Source organism: Toxotes jaculatrix, chromosome 20 (genome assembly GCF_017976425.1).
Source record: "Toxotes jaculatrix isolate fToxJac2 chromosome 20, fToxJac2.pri, whole genome shotgun sequence".
Taxonomy (NCBI): Eukaryota; Metazoa; Chordata; class Actinopteri; family Toxotidae; genus Toxotes; species Toxotes jaculatrix.
Genome location: NC_054413.1, coordinates 19,773,651 through 19,789,429, shown reverse-complemented (window position 1 = coordinate 19,789,429; position 15,779 = coordinate 19,773,651). Strand labels below are relative to the sequence as shown.

General features: G+C 42.6%; 1 protein-coding gene across 1 annotated transcript in view; it reads right to left on the bottom strand.

The window, feature by feature from the left end:
• adarb2 (adenosine deaminase RNA specific B2 (inactive)) overlaps nt 1-14,759 on the bottom strand; it is a 227,969-nt gene extending 213,210 nt beyond the window's left edge. Inside the window, exons 1-3 of the mRNA XM_041065249.1 lie at nt 14,709-14,759; nt 12,738-12,884; nt 15-116 (exon numbers count right to left, since the gene is read on the bottom strand). The gene's annotated coding sequence lies outside the window, so the exon portion shown is untranslated. The remainder of the gene's footprint in view (nt 1-14; nt 117-12,737; nt 12,885-14,708) is intronic.
• Nucleotides 14,760-15,779: the final 1,020 nt, after the last annotated feature.

Here is a 15,779-nt window from a genome sequence, read left to right as displayed (position 1 = left end):
TAAAAAATATTTACCATTAACTGGCAATGACACACTCCAAGGAAAATGCAGGCTCCTGTATTTTCCCATCTCAGTATGCTGTCTCAGACTTCTCCTACTTCCTGCGGATCCTGCACCTTGATCAACAGAAAGGAACCGATGTCAGACATGTTGACCAGGGTGATTAGTACGACCCTGACCTTCCTGGGGCCCTGAGCAGAATTCTGGTGAGGGGCCCTCCTACCTGACCCCTGACCCACGTAAACCATCTGCCACACAGTCACACCTGACACTCCAGTGCTCCCACTACAATCCTCCCTTTTTTAAAACCTTTGCTCCTTCTTTTGGTTTAAGGCAGATCTGTACAGAACAAAATTACGTATAAATAATCCATTTTTATTAAGTACAATATTTCCTCTATAAAGATAAGTGAATATAACCATTAACATAAATAAGAAATTGTAGAAAATATTAAAAGTTGCCAGGTAATTAGTCCAGTCTTCACTATGTTAGCCCATTAGCTGAGGATAATGATTTGGTTTTGTTTCGTGCATGCGCATATGAACGCGTGTGCACGCGGGAAGCGGTTAGCTTCACCGAGCCGCAGTTTCTAAAATAAATAAATAATTATTTAAAAAAGCGTTATCCCCGTTTATGAAATGTAGAAAACGGTTGTGTTTCACTGTCACTTCCTGTCAGACAGACCCGCCGCTCAGTGAGGTTAGCGGACACACAGCCGCCGGAGAGACGCGCTGTTTAGCTAGCACGCCAACTTCACCTCGCTAATCTTCACAAACATCAAACATGGAGACGAGACAACATCAGTTCACCTGACTGCTGGTCCTGTCACTCACTCTCACTGTGTTTTCATTCCCCTCTTTTCGTGAAGGACAGCTCAGCTACATCCTCCTCAACCAAGTTGTAAACTTCAACACCGACGGACTCCATTGCGTACTTTGCGGGTAGCGACGCAGCTTACGCGGTGAGCGTATAGCCCCGCCCCGCTATGCGTAAACGTTAAACACGCATCTGCGCATGTGTACAAAAACAACAACATAACCTCTGACCTCAGAACAGTTGAAGCTGAGTCCCGGCCATCTTTACAAGCACACCTGTATGCAGCTAGCTACAGCTAATCACCTGTCAATGATCCCAGGAGTATCCACAATGCGCATGCGCAAACGTTGACGAGCCCCAGCCTTTGTCCATGGGACACGGGATGGTGAAACCGTTCGTAGTCACCGCCCCTTCCAGAGACAACATCCTACTGCGGCCACAAGAGGGCAGTACATTACAAGATGAATGCAAACAGGTGATAGCTAGTGTTTCATAGGACAGAAAAACAGAGGAACAGACCACAGATTTTGCGGATTGCCACCACTTCACTGCTGCATCACCACTCTAACACCCAGTGATAAAACGAAAAGCCTCAGCGCCACTGCACCTACACAGAGCACAAAGTTCTGCAGCATAGATCAGAGTAGAGTCTATAACGGGATCATGGTGTCCTTCCCTCCTCTGCCACCGTCTCCCACTCTTCTATATCTGAGGACCTAAGGACTGCTGTCCCTGGCTAATAATTGCTGACACACCAAAGCCAACATAGCCCAGCGAGCCTTTAATAGTTTTCATTTTTCTTCCTTACAGGATGGCCTCTAAGGTGCCATCATGAATGATCAGCACACAGCCACCACTGCAGCTCCCTGTGCAGGCTGCAGCACGCACACACACACACACACACACATATGAACACACACTTCCTCTCTCTCCCTGATCCTATAGCCATCCCAGACATCGCTCAGCTCTCCGGTCATTACTCCCTCTGTGTCTTCCTCACCTCTCATCTCCACCCCATACAGACAATTTATATAAAAGATTTTCCTGCCCACACCTTTCATCACAGGTCCTATTTTCATCACAGGGCCTATTTCACAACATTAATACTCTCTCTCTTACCAAAACCATCAAAACATTAATTCATGAACTATTTCTGGGCTGTGATTCATCAGGTCCTGACCGAGGATTTTGCACAAACATAAAGGCGGGATGGTGGCTGCTATATTACACTGACCTAAGCTACTGTAGCTCCTTCGGCACTGGTTGCAAATTGACCATTATTTAGTCTGAAGGCTTAAAATCGTGACAAGTAATGAATAGAATGAATCACTGGAAAACTAAGAGCCCACAAGGCTGAAATAATCCATGTGGAAATGCCTGTGAGGAATTGTGGACTCTTATGTTCGGCCTTGCAAGTCATTAGCGGAGCAGTATGCATGGGTGGTGAAGAAGCAGAGCATGGAAGTCTCAGCAGAGGCTGATATGTCCCACATCACCGCTCGGTGCCCAGTGTGGAGGCGACCTGCATCACTTCCCAGCAACTTCACCATCTGATGTCAGCCCTATTATTACTCTGACTCCTGTTTTTTTTTTTTGTTTTTCCTGTAAGTCATTAGTAATACCTACATCCACATGGAGGAGTACACACCACTCAAACATGACAGCAAACCTCTGAAGTTTATCCTCTAAATTAAAAATTTTCTGAAACGATCCCCTGACCTAAAGTACAGGAACTAAGCTCAGACGGTTTCACTAATTCAAATTGCACCTGCTGGGTTGGCCTTCAGAAGGTCAAAATCTACAGCCTCTCACCCTTTCATGCACTTTGTTTATTTGCTTCCCTCCTCCTCCGTTGTTGCTGTCACATCTCTGATCTGCATCAATCAACAAAGTTTCACGTTGCAGCTTTAAACTCAAATAATTCTGCTCTAATACTTCTGACACACTATTACTATCAATCAAACACCTCCAACTGTCAGCCGTGAGAAGTGTTTGATTGTTTATGATGACAATTTGCATCTTGTTTGTCATGATTGCTTTACATCAGTATTCTACCCTCCAACCCTCCCAGAGCCCCACAGCTGACATATTCCCCCATCAGGCCCAGTCCTGCTTCTCCTTTTGAGGCTTCCTGATCTCGCACTGCCGCCCCTCCTGGCTCTGTCTGCTCATGTGTTGGGACTCCAGCTGTCAAACAAGGGGAGGCTGGGAGACAAACGCCAATCTTTTTTAACACTGGATGTTGGCTTGTTTGGTTGTTTGTCGCCAGTAGGCTTCATGTCTGGCTGGACATAACAGGATGTGGTGTAAAAAAGACTCAAACAACACAAATGTTGTTTTTCGGGGACATTTGGGACAAAATGTGACAGATATCATTGAGATTAGGTTGGGTATGTGACATATTGCGTTACTTTCTGGTGTCAGTGCTTAAAAATAACCACAACGGCAGCTCATGCGAGCCTCTATTGTGTCTGTCTGTGAATAAGCACATGGAAATGGTGACTAACATGCTCTGTCAGGCGTGGTTGAACTAATGGGACGGGCAGTGATGCACCTACGATAATCGCTCAGATGAAATTTTACGTCGCTCTACATTCTCGCATCCCGGAGAATACTGGGGCGTTTCATGTCGGAGCACATGCACCTCCATGATTTATCGCTCTGCTTATAATTTCCTAATTTCCAATCCACTGGGGGACTTAACTGGAAGCAGCCATTTTTCCTGAGCACCGACCAGCTTCCTCTTATTTCTGCACAGGGCTAAATGGGAAGAATCTTCCAGCCCATTAAGCAGAGTTTCTGTGTCATAAAAGTTTGGTGGCAGAGCCTCTCTCTCTCTCTCTCTCTCTCTCTCCTCACTACCCCCACCCCCCTCTCAGCAGCAGCATGGAACAGTCTGTTTGATCTGCAGGCTGCAGGTTAATAGAAATCAGCCTGCTCATCAGCAATAGTGGATTGAACTTAACCACCCACCTCCGCCCTGTCAATTCAGATTTGGAAAAACCCCACTAACGCTGGCCGTAGTCTCATTTTCCTCTGTCAGGTAATCAGTATTTCACTATAATCCTTTTCAGGAGTAAGATTACAATGACCCATCCCTGCTTCCTGAGCCAGGATGGGGAGTTGGATTTTGGGAATGTCTGGAGGGTGGCAAAGACCCTAAATGTCTGAGGGTGGAGAAAATGCCGTGATGCTGATAAACAGATATTAGCCACAAAGGCCGTCACAGCGTCACTGAGGTTCATGTCGTTCAGTCTGATTGGCTGATCTGCGGCTGATAAACCGGCTAATTTTACTCTCAGTGCAGGTACAATATGTACAAAACAATGTATGTTAAAGTCAAACATCTGCAAATGTGATTTTTGCTGCTGAACAGCAGGAATTTCATGAAACTGCAGCTAATGAGGGTCTGAGCTTTGGTTTGTTGTATTTTTAATGCGCTGTGCTTCTTTGCCTCGTGGTGTGGATAGTTAGCCTAATAATTACATCAGCAATGGTTGTTCAGTGAGTTTGGACAATAGAAACTGGTTTAAGCGAGACTGACTGAAATAAATACAGTAATTTTCCAATTATAATTAGTTTCTTCTGGAGTGAGCAGGTAATTAGCTTTGCTTAACATAAAGACTGGAAACAGGGTGAAACAGTTAGCCTAAAAAAATGACTAATTAACACTGATTAACATTTCAGTTTGTGTATGAGTGTGTGTGTAAGATATTCCATATTAATTAGTGAGGTTTAGAGGTGATGGACAGAGTCAGGCTGGTTGTTTCCCTCCTCTATTAGTCTTGATGCTAAACTAAGCTAATCCCCTCCTGACTCGAGCTTCATATTGAACATATAAACATGAGAATGCTATCAATCAATCTTTAACTCAGACCAAGAAAGTGAGTGAATGTATTTCCTAAAATGTTGAACTCGTCCTTTACTCCGTGTTTGACAGGATGTAACTGAGGTCGGTTTGACACTGTGCTGCCTGAAAATGCTCAGTTCTGATTTCCTGCTCCTCACAACTTTTTGAGAACTCTTCACATCTGTTATGAGATATAACACGCGCTTTGTTTTTGATATCAACAGACACCGATGCCAAAATGTGCAGAGCCGGGAACAAAAGGCGTCACGTTTGTTTTTGTACCTACACTTCTCCTGCTCGTTTGAAGACTTTTCAATCACCCTGTGCACTCTCAGTGTTGGACTGAATTTAGGCTCCTTCCCAAGTCCCACGCACGTCTTCAGAAAACACACATCTGATGTCACTCATTTGCATGTCCCAGAATCTGATTTAGCACCGCACATCCACGTTGTTTGGGAGTTTTTAAAAAATGCCTCGCTCCGTGCAGCTTTTTGTTGTTTTTAACAGTAATCAGGAAACCTCAGTCAAAGGAGAGGGGAGAATCAGGACACAGTGCTGGCAGTGGTGTCAGTTTATCTGAGACCTGAGCAGCCTCCCTGCTCCCTGACTGGTCAATCAGTCACAGAGGAAACATGTAGCCCGAGATTATCGGTCTCAAACTCGCTTTAATGTGTTGGCTGATGGAGTGATGGAGCGATGGAGTGATGCTGGGCTCGTTCAGGTTGTGGAGAAAAAGACTGACTCTGAGCCAAAGGAGGACATGGCGGGTACCTAAACACCATTAACTGATTAATTGAAATAAATGGAGAGATGATTTTAGGATGGGGGAGGGGGCCAGGGCCACTGTATGTTTGCATGTTATAATCAGGTGCTGATTACAGACAGAGCAGCTGATTGAGAGACTTCAATCAGCACAGTAAATACATCTCCATACGCGGTCAGGTGAGGGAACTTTCAATCATCATTTAATCATTAATTAATAGTGATGAGGAAGAGATGTGACTCTACGGTGTCAAACTTTACACACTGGGTGAAAAACAAAGAAGAGTGACTGTCTGCTAAGCAGCGTGAATTGTGAAGAGACTAAAAATATCTCCAGAGTTTGGAATCTGTTACTCAGAGAAGCCGAAGCTGAAAGTTGAGTGGAGGAATCTGAACTTGTTCCTTTTCCTGTTTAAGGTATTTGGATTTGCGTACGTCTCTGAGCTGCTGAATCAAACTGGGCTGAAATGACAAAGAACAGGTAGACATGTTTGCCTGAGCGCGTTAATTCACTTTGAAGGGAAGTGGGAGCGTGAAGAGGCTCGGCACAGAATGGACGGCTGTGTGGGAATCTGATTACACCTCCCTGCCTTTTACCTCAGCTCTTTTCTTATTTATATAATTTTCTTCTCAATCAATGTTTCAGAGCAGCTCTGGAAGGTTTGACCTTCCAGAGCTGACGGTGAACCAGGTGCATTGTTTACATAAACTGTGTCTCAGCTGTTACAGTCGACCTGTTGTTCAAAATGAGCTGTTAGCATCTAAGGATGTGGCCAGAGCCAGTTTTGGGCAGTTGAGGTAGAAACTGGAGACTTAGAAAGGCCTGGTTTAAGGTTAAAGGCCTGGTTTAAAGTTAAAGGCCTGGTTTAAGGTTAAAGGCCTGAGGTACACTGGCTCACACTGTTACTGCATGTTTACAGCTTTCTATACTTGTTCTATGTTCTAACTTCACAGCGTTCATTTGTCAGACACTGATTACTGATGCCAGGTGAAGATTTTACATACAGAAAACATGTAATTTCCCCTCTGACCTTCCCAGATTGTTTCACTGAAATAACTGTGACTCAGAAACATCCAATGATCTAATATGTCACACAAAAAGCAGAAACAGTGTCTCAGAGCTTTGTTTTTTTCTTCTTTCCTACCAAATGAATCATTTCACAACCCCCACATCAGTTTTTATTTTGTGACCATGGTATTTATAACAGTAAAAGTCTGTTTACACACTGATGCATCAACGTTAACAATCTATTGATTTGATAGATTAGATCGGATTCCTTCCTCCTCCTCCACATATTAGGCTGTGGATAAAGATCATCACTTTTATGCTGAGTGACCTTTTTAAACCTGTACATCTACCCATCAAACCCTTCACTCACAGGTGCTCAGTGAGTTTGAATGTCAGTCTGATTGTCCTGCGTTATAGGAATGTTTAGTTTCCTATTTGGTAAAAGAGTTTAAAACTCTCCAAATTAAAATTCTCTCAAGCATTTTCTTCAGTTTTTCTATTGACTTTTTCTTCATTTGTTCGTGGTGTCGGCTGAAACTCCATATAAACACAACTAAGACCATCTTAGTTTCTGTATATACATTTTATACAATAAACCACATTCACACAAAAGGCTCCCTGCAGTACTGCTAAATTTCCTCAGTGTTTTCTGGGTCAGTGTGTGACTCCAAAGCAGATGGCTGTTTCTGCTGTTTGTTGCATTGCATTTTGGGAAATGAAATTAACCCTTTATTCAAACAGAGCTGCAGTGAACTGCTGAGAGCTCTGAAGTGTGAATCCAGTTTTGGTTGATTCCTGCAACCAGCTGTGAAAAAAACAGTTTCAGTAAACGGACACAGAGGTGATGGGATTTTACAGTATTGACTCCGGGTGTCACACACACACAGCGAACACACTTCGGCTCTGGGATCGAAGTGGTTAAACGTGTGTGTAGACGTGTTTGTGTGAGAGTGACATGTTGCAGGGAAGCAGACAGGAACACCAGGTGCTGACAACCAGAGAGCTGTGATTGTTCCAGAAGCATCTCCAACGAGAAGTCATGGCAGATGCTGGAGATGACAGAGCGGCCTGGGAGCGCGGTGACAAGGCTTCAGTGCACGTCAGGCCCCAGCTGCAGCACACTGTGCCCGACGTCGTGTCTGCAAGCTGTGCTGTTCAGCACCGTGGGAGCACAAATCTGTACTGATCGGCCCAGCAGCAGTCCTCAGAGAGAACTTCTTGCACTTAAAGATCCCTTTCAGAAATGTTTTAAGCCATTTAAAACGCTCTGCTTTGAGGAATTATTTGTGCCTCTTATAGTTTTTTCACAAGAAAAAAAATTATTTCACTATATTTACTTAAAACAGCAGCAACTCCTTCCTCCTCACTGAAAAAAAACCATAATCTTTGAATATGCAAATATTTTTTCCCTTCAAACATTTGACTGCTGGACTCAAGAGGCCTTCACTTCACTGAAAAGTCCATTTTCAGTGTTTGTGCGATGGAGGCTTCACATTTCCATGTGTGTAAATTGCACACTGGACCACAATGAATCTTTAAATAAAAGCATTTTGTTTTCTTGCAAACCTGTGGAGATTAAAAAAAAAACCTCACACAGTAAAACTCCAGCTCATTCTCATTCATCTGATTCAGTGTTTAGTCTTTTTTTTTTCTAGATTTCACACAGGAAAAAAATGAATCAAATAACTGGAATGAAAAATACAGAATAAACAGAAAAGCCCTCTCATCTGTCTGAAACAAAGAGTTCTATGTCTTTTAAGACCAAAAACACCACTGGGATTAACAGGGAACAGTGCCATCAGTTTCAGTGAGGTTGTACTACTCTCTAGTGGTTACCTCAAACTACTGCAGCAACACAGACGTGTAGGCATGAAACAACTCAAAGCCCTGAAACCTTTTTTCACACATTTTTTTTTTCTGGAAATTCACCAAATTACAACGTTTTCCCATTTTATAAACTACAGTTGAGCTCTTAAATGTATTTGTCTTTCTGTTTTTTTTCCATCTCCTACAAATGAAGGATCTGAATTTCATCGCTGATGTTGTTTCTGTGTGTTTCTCTTGTTTTCCTTCAGCTCGTGTTTTGGAAACCTTGAAGGAAACGAGGCTCCATTCAGCATCAGGTAGCTCTGCCCATTATCATGTCCTAATAGCTTGCTCAATGGTGCAGTGTGTTATGTGGGTTCACTGGTCAGCCAAGACACACGCCATTAGCCCAAGCAAACGCTGCCTTGCAATGCTACACAAAGCATACCTTATTTGTATCACATTAGCTCTTTGATGTGGCATAGCATATTATATCAACAGCTGCAATTTATCAAACAATTTTGGCACTGATTTGCTTCGCTAGCAGCACCACAGCAGCAGCAGCCATCTTCAGTTCTGCTCTCTGTTCCTCTATGAGAAGCTGCAGCAGCAAATAAATTAAACATGTGTCATTGAGCATGCTAAATGGCTTGCAACACATAATCATCTAAATAATTATGAGGCTGCCATTAAAGTGAGCTGGATGGATGACACATGAGGCGTTATGGAAAAACTGGAGGTAATGGTGCAAGATTGGATATGGGAGAAAGGGGAAGATGGTTGGGGGGATAAAAAGTAAATGCACTTTTCTGTGCGATTCCTTCCGTCAGTCTTTTCTTCTTGCTGTTAAAAATCCCAGACTCAAAGTGCTGAGGGACAATGGGGTGATTAGCCCAATCAGAAAAAGCAGAGAGGGATTGTGGGTAGGCTGTGGCACCGCTCACAGTCGTCTTTTTGTCCTCCCACATTTCATTAATCAGCAACCTGAGGCCCCCCGAAATCAGTTCTGCAGACTGGCAGCTCGCTCATTTGTTCGCATGTGGCAATCAGAGCGGGAAAGAAATCAGTTCACCACCTTTATGCTATTACCTGACATTCTAAACCATCTCTTTGTCTTCTTTTTGTTACTACTCTCATCATTTTTTTTCTTCTCTGTGATTTGCTGCTGGAACTATGTGTCCCTGATGCCAAATTTGACCTCTATTAACCCTCAGACACGCTGGGCTTTTTTTTTGTACCTGGTGGTAACAATACCTCTCAATTTAATCTACCGGCTAAAAATTAGAAATAAAACATAAGTGGGGCTTATTAGTAATCAGCGCTGTTAAATACACATGTACTGTTAAGAATCAGCTGTAAAATAAAGTCTGCCATCGAGCATCTCCAAGTGTAATATTTTATTGAGCCTCATACATCAGCCTAAATGAAGCAGCGCGTCACCAGACATGCATGACAAGCACAATGATGTCCTGTTCACGGAGGATATTGTTCACGGCTCCCCGCTTTTCACTCAACATTACCTCACAATGTCCGTCCATTGTCTTCTTTACATGATCCCACTCTAATGTAGAAGACGGTAAATAGACTTTAATTCAACAGCACAAAAGCAAATGAGTGCAGGAATTACAGAAATGCTCACAGCGTGCAATAATTATATTTTATTAGCAGTGTAAGTGTTTTAGGCAACACTTTTGCTCGCAGAAAGAAAATTATGATTTCACTATTTACTACATGAGGGACATCAACAAAGGACTCGCTGTGTCCTGGGATAAATATGAACGTATAGGAGAAGAAATGTGAGGGACATTTGGGCCGAATGTGTGTTTCATGATCCACAGATAAAAAGATTTGTGAGTGACGTGCAGTGTTCGCAAACACATTTTCCAATCCACAAGTACCAATTAATTCAAACACTCATACAGAAAAATACAACCAAACATTAATAAATGTCAGTATTCTAAATATATGTCCAACATCAAGGTTGTTTACATGATCATTTTCTTCCTGTAAACATTAAATACACAGAGGTTTTATTTTTGTGCTTTTGCTTACAGATGGTTGAAAGTGTGTCCTCAGGCAGCGGCAGGCAGTGGATTGGAAAACACATCTGTGAGCATCAAACAAACACAGATCATCCATTTTTGATCTTATATGTGGATCATAAAACAGGTATCTGTCACCAGAACTGGGACATGATCAATAATTCTAATTAATTAATAACTGTAACAAGACAGAAACGTGGGCAAAACAGTAATTAAGTGAGGAATAGTATTATTGGTTCAAACTAGTCTCCTTTTCAGGTGTGTTCACAATAACAGTTTTATTATATTTTATATTTTCCAATAAAGTGTGCCAGATATTTGTCACCGAAATGGCTCCTGTATATAATCATTACTGTGTATATTCATTTTGTGCCATTAACCCAAATAATTTCTCATCTAAACCATGAACATGTTTCCCTTTTTTAAAGTTATATTGAGAAATTCTGAGCCCGACATAAACTCGCTCCACGCAGCACATCTGGGAGGCAGCAGTTCTTCTCCGGGGGAAGGAGAAAGATTGAGCTTCGTCCCTTAAGGACACAACATCTGCTAAAACCTTATCCCAACCAAAAGGACCAATCTGAATGACAACCTCCAGCCAATAAACAAACAATCAATATCAACCTATTGCACAAACCAGCTCAAACTGGGACATAATTTCCCCTGGGACATGAGTCGCAACAGAGCAATGCAATAAGGGACCAGGTCTGTGGTGTAAAATTACAAGCAGGAAATGTAATTTGAGGGAGAGTGAGTTGCTCCTAAAGAGACAGATGGCTGCTGGGATATGAAGCGGTGTCATGAGTGACCTCTGCTGGGAGGGAGCGGTCACAGTCAGCCTCACCGCTTTCACTGCTGCCTGAAAATGCATAAGGAGACCGTGTGTTAGTATCTCCGCTGCTGATATCACGTGCATGTATTACCTTTTCATTCAAAATCAGTTATCATGTCTGTTTAGTGCTGATCAGATTTTAACTGACGGAGAACACTGACTCCTTTGCACATTAAATGTCTTGATGTAGGAGTTTAATCCTCCACCAGCAACGAGCAGGTGCAGTGATTCAGAGGCCCCATCCATCCAGGTGGGTAGATCACTGTGTTACTCCTCCTGAAGATGGCGGGCCTGTGTCCAGTCTTTATGCTAAGTTAAGCTAACAAGCTGCTAGCTCCAGCTACGTTTAGTGTGAGTGACGTGAACGTCCTCTCACCTAAGTATTCCTTTAAATAATTCAAATTCAGAAATGACCAACACCCCAAACAAAAGCCTTAAACAATAAGTTTTAAAGTATCATCCACTCATACTGGCTGAGACCTTTAAGTTCAAAATTCATTATAATGTGTCACAAGCTGGACAAAACACATTTGTGTAAATATTTTTTACACTGAAAAATGTGAGGTTTACTTTTCAATGGAAATGTTGCTCATGCAGAACAATAAGGATTATATGTGTATCTGCTGTTAAATCAAAACTGTCCATTTACTGTCACAGACATCAGGTGTCTGGAGTCATCATAAGAAGCTGTGTTTTACAAGTACTTTACAGAAGAAAACCTGCGTCCTCAGCATTAGAGACAGGGGCTACTAAAGCTCAAGAGAAAAAGCAAAGAGTGCAACCTACAGATGAATTTCACCTTCTAATACCCAGAGGAAAAACACTTTGAGAAGTGTGGAGCAAAAACAGCTCAGCGATGGCTGCTTAGCAACAACGATGGAGACAAGAAAAGCTTTAGAAGCAGCCACATAGAGACGTAATGGTTTAAAGTAATAACTTCACAGAAAAGTCAAGCTTTGATTTGTTTCCTGTCTGCTCTTTCTTTTGTCCTTTTAAGGTGGCTTTTCCAGGACACCGGGACAAGGCCTGACTTTCTTACAGGCAGCCTCTCGTACAGCCTCGTGCCTGGGGAACTTTACCTGCAGGCTACCACAGCATTTCAAACGCAGACGTCACACTGGTCTCTGAACACAACATTAAATCTCACCAACACCAGACCCTGATGTGAACACATTAATTTCCCTTCGCTGCAGCTGATGCGACCTCTCTCCTCACGCTCAGGCGTTGCTAACAGAGCTAACAGAGAGTAAGAGGCAGACAGAGGCAGAGTTTCCTGTCTTTAAACACACAGGTGTATTTACGGTACAGGTAACTCTTCAGCCAGTGGAGCTCTCTGAGCTGTTCACACCTCTGTATGTATATGAGAGATGATACTGATGTTCCTCCTGCTTTTCTGTGGTTAAGCTTCTGTCACGTAACGCTGTATCTGATACTCACATTAATTCGTCACATGAACTTAAATTTCCCTGTCATCTGAACACTGCTTTGTTTCTGTGCCATACTGTTCTGTGGCAAATGACATAATTTGACAGATACAGAGCTTTCATGTAGTGTGAAGCAAAAAAAGCTGAAGGCAAAAACTGATGAGTGCAGATAAAACAGAGAATGAAGAGGCTCTACTCAAGTTTCCAGCTGGCAGCTTCATTTCTGCAGTTTCCAGCAAAGCTGTCTCCTCAGCAGCCCCGTGGAGGGAAACCATGATTGCTGTAAATGCCAGAGGGGAAGGACGCTCGCTGATGTAAAGGAAGCAATTCCCTTTCCCCGAAGCTGGAGATAAAAAGAGGCACATGTAAGAGCGGAGCAGCATTCACAGATAACGGAGAAATTTTATAAACCTTTTACATTTTCATCAGCAGATTTTTATTACAACAATGGGCAAATGTTTTTGAGACAAATAAATATGGAGATTTTGCCAAGATAACAGCACATTAAAATGACATTTGGCCGAGGTGGAAAAGTTGGTGTATCCATAAAGGTAAAAAGCAACACAAACAGACATGAATCATGGTGTATACGAAGCATGTGACTTGGACGTCACTGAAGCTTCTGTTCCACTGAAAAGACTAAAAATAGCAGCAGGTGAAAACATCAGACCTGGATCTGTATCTGGAGACTGTGCCCTTCCTCACATTAAAACATGACACAAACAGAAAGGTCAGATTTCATGTGTTCCACATGGTTTTCATCCTTTGAGGTTTGTCTTTTAAATTCATCAACTGTTTCTAATATTAGCATCACGGTAGTGGATGGAAAGGAGCATTCATTTTCTTTCTTTCTCTCTTTTTTGAATGCATATTTTCTTAAAATGAGCTCAGTTTTTAGTAATTTGAGCTACAGGGGGTCAACCGTTTTATTGTGGTTGATTCTTCTGTCAAATTAAGACACAGACAAACAGCCAGAATCACAGTTTTCACATGAGAGCACAACTTTGAAACTTCTGGAGTTTCAGATTAGAATTAAACTCCAGGCCTGAAGAACTCTTCCTCCCTGAGCTTCAGTCTGTGGAAAACTGTCGGACACTGATTTGCCTCCATAAGTTAATAACTGTATTATTATTTAATCTGATGATTGTTTACATTTTGGAGTCACGTGTCTCTGTGTGGCACATGATTTTCTGAGACCTTGACAGTTACTGAAACGTGCTGAAGATGAAGCTGAATATTTTGTGTGCAGTGCTCATAGACTGTATAAGACATGGACGTAGCACCCGTGACGTCACCCATTGGTTTCGGGGAGTCGGTTTTGTGACCAATCCATGGGCGTTGGAGCTGCGCCATCTTGGATTTTAGTGGGAGTGTACTTTCCATATTTGGCGAAGAGACGGTCACTCTACGGGTCAGCCGGCCGAGAACCCGTCCACTTAGCTCGGAGCAACCGAGCTAGCCTAAGGCTAATCAGCTAGGCTAACAAGCTAAGCGGCAGCTACATGCAGCTACATCCACCACACGACAGTCCCCGAGTCCGACCCGACTAGCTCGACCCCGTGTAACCGCGACACGCAGCATACAACAGAGATCATAATGTTGCTGCTGTGTTTTAAACATGACTGTTTCAGATAGAGGTTTTAGGTGTGGAGGGAAATTTATTTCTAGCCTATTATTTAACTGTGAAACAATCATTATTATTACATATTGGTAAAATATATTAAAACGTTATACGTATAACGTATATTAAAACATTATTATTAATGATAACCACCAAAATAATGATAAAAATAAGAATATATTAAAATGTTTAATATTTAATATTTACTGGTTTTCACCGCTGCCTCCATCCACTATCCACTTACAGTTACAGCAGCACACAAACAACAGCAGCTGCTGACTGACGGAGCTGCTCTGTCCATAATGTCGGACTGTTTAAACAGAAAAATGAGACCAAATAAAATTGTAGCCTAGTATTCACACAATAAACGGACTCTGAGAGCACGGAACACGCCGCAGCAGCGTTCCTAACATTAGCTGCTCCGGTCCTCTATCTGTATCAGCAGCGACCAGAAATCGGCAATGAAGTCATAAGCTAGCGGCAAAATATGCTAATACATGCTAATTAGTGCAAACATCCCTGTACAATAGTGAGAAATTTACTTACCGAAAAACCTGCAACACAGGCTCCTTCGACGGTCGGTTAGTACAGTCTACACTACAACAAAACATACTGTCACAAAAACCTATCCGAACATTGGCAAACAAACACGGACACTGCTGCCCCTGTCAACTGCTGGAGGTAGCCGGAGGCCTCTGGATGTAGCCACCTAGCTCAGCCGATGCTTTAGCAAAGAGCTAACTGCCAGTGCCTGTCTATGGGGCTGTCACTCAATGTAACCACGCTCTAACTTATGTAAGAATTTTAAGCCTAAATAACACTAAAACGGTTGTGGTACAAAAAAGTTCACCCCCCTCACAGTGTTCACGGAGGTGGGAACTAAAAAAACAAAAAACGTACCAGGCTGTAAATATGTTTCTTTAGGCTGTAAAGTTGGCTATTTTAACAATGGAGAACTGCTCACTTCTGGAGCCAGCCACCAGCGGCAACCGAGGAACTGCTGCTTTTTGAACGCGGAAGTGATCCTCACTGCTGAAACCTACAACTCTCCCCTTGGTAGTGCTACTAATATACTTGTTACTTGTAATTCGTCCTTGATGCCACTGGATGGAGACAGTGAGACAAAATCTAAATTGGACACTGATTCCAAAGTGCGCTGCGTGTGTCATGTTTGTCAGCAGGGACTCTGAGTAAATTTACTGTGGAACCTGATCTGACGGCAGATTCTTTCATTCACCAACAACAATCAGGGGTTGTCCCTCTTTGGGGAAATTAAAGTCACAGTCCTGGATTCAGTCACAGGGTTTTGGGTCTCCGTGAAATGAGAACACTTCCTCATGACTCAGAGTTTAAGTCACAGGGGGTGATTTCAATGATGCAACTCTCAGTTTCTTAACAGTCTCTGATGCTCAGAGTGCACCATCAGTAAGCTGAAGAATACTAAAAGGAGTCGGACATGAGAATAATGGGCCTTTAAACATCACACAATTACAAAAGTGAAAAACAACTGACAGCACAAACGTGAGGTTCAGTAAAGAAGCAGCCGTGGGACATAAAGACAAAAATAACCTAAAATATGGTAATTAATGTGCAACACGTGCAATAACACGAGCAATA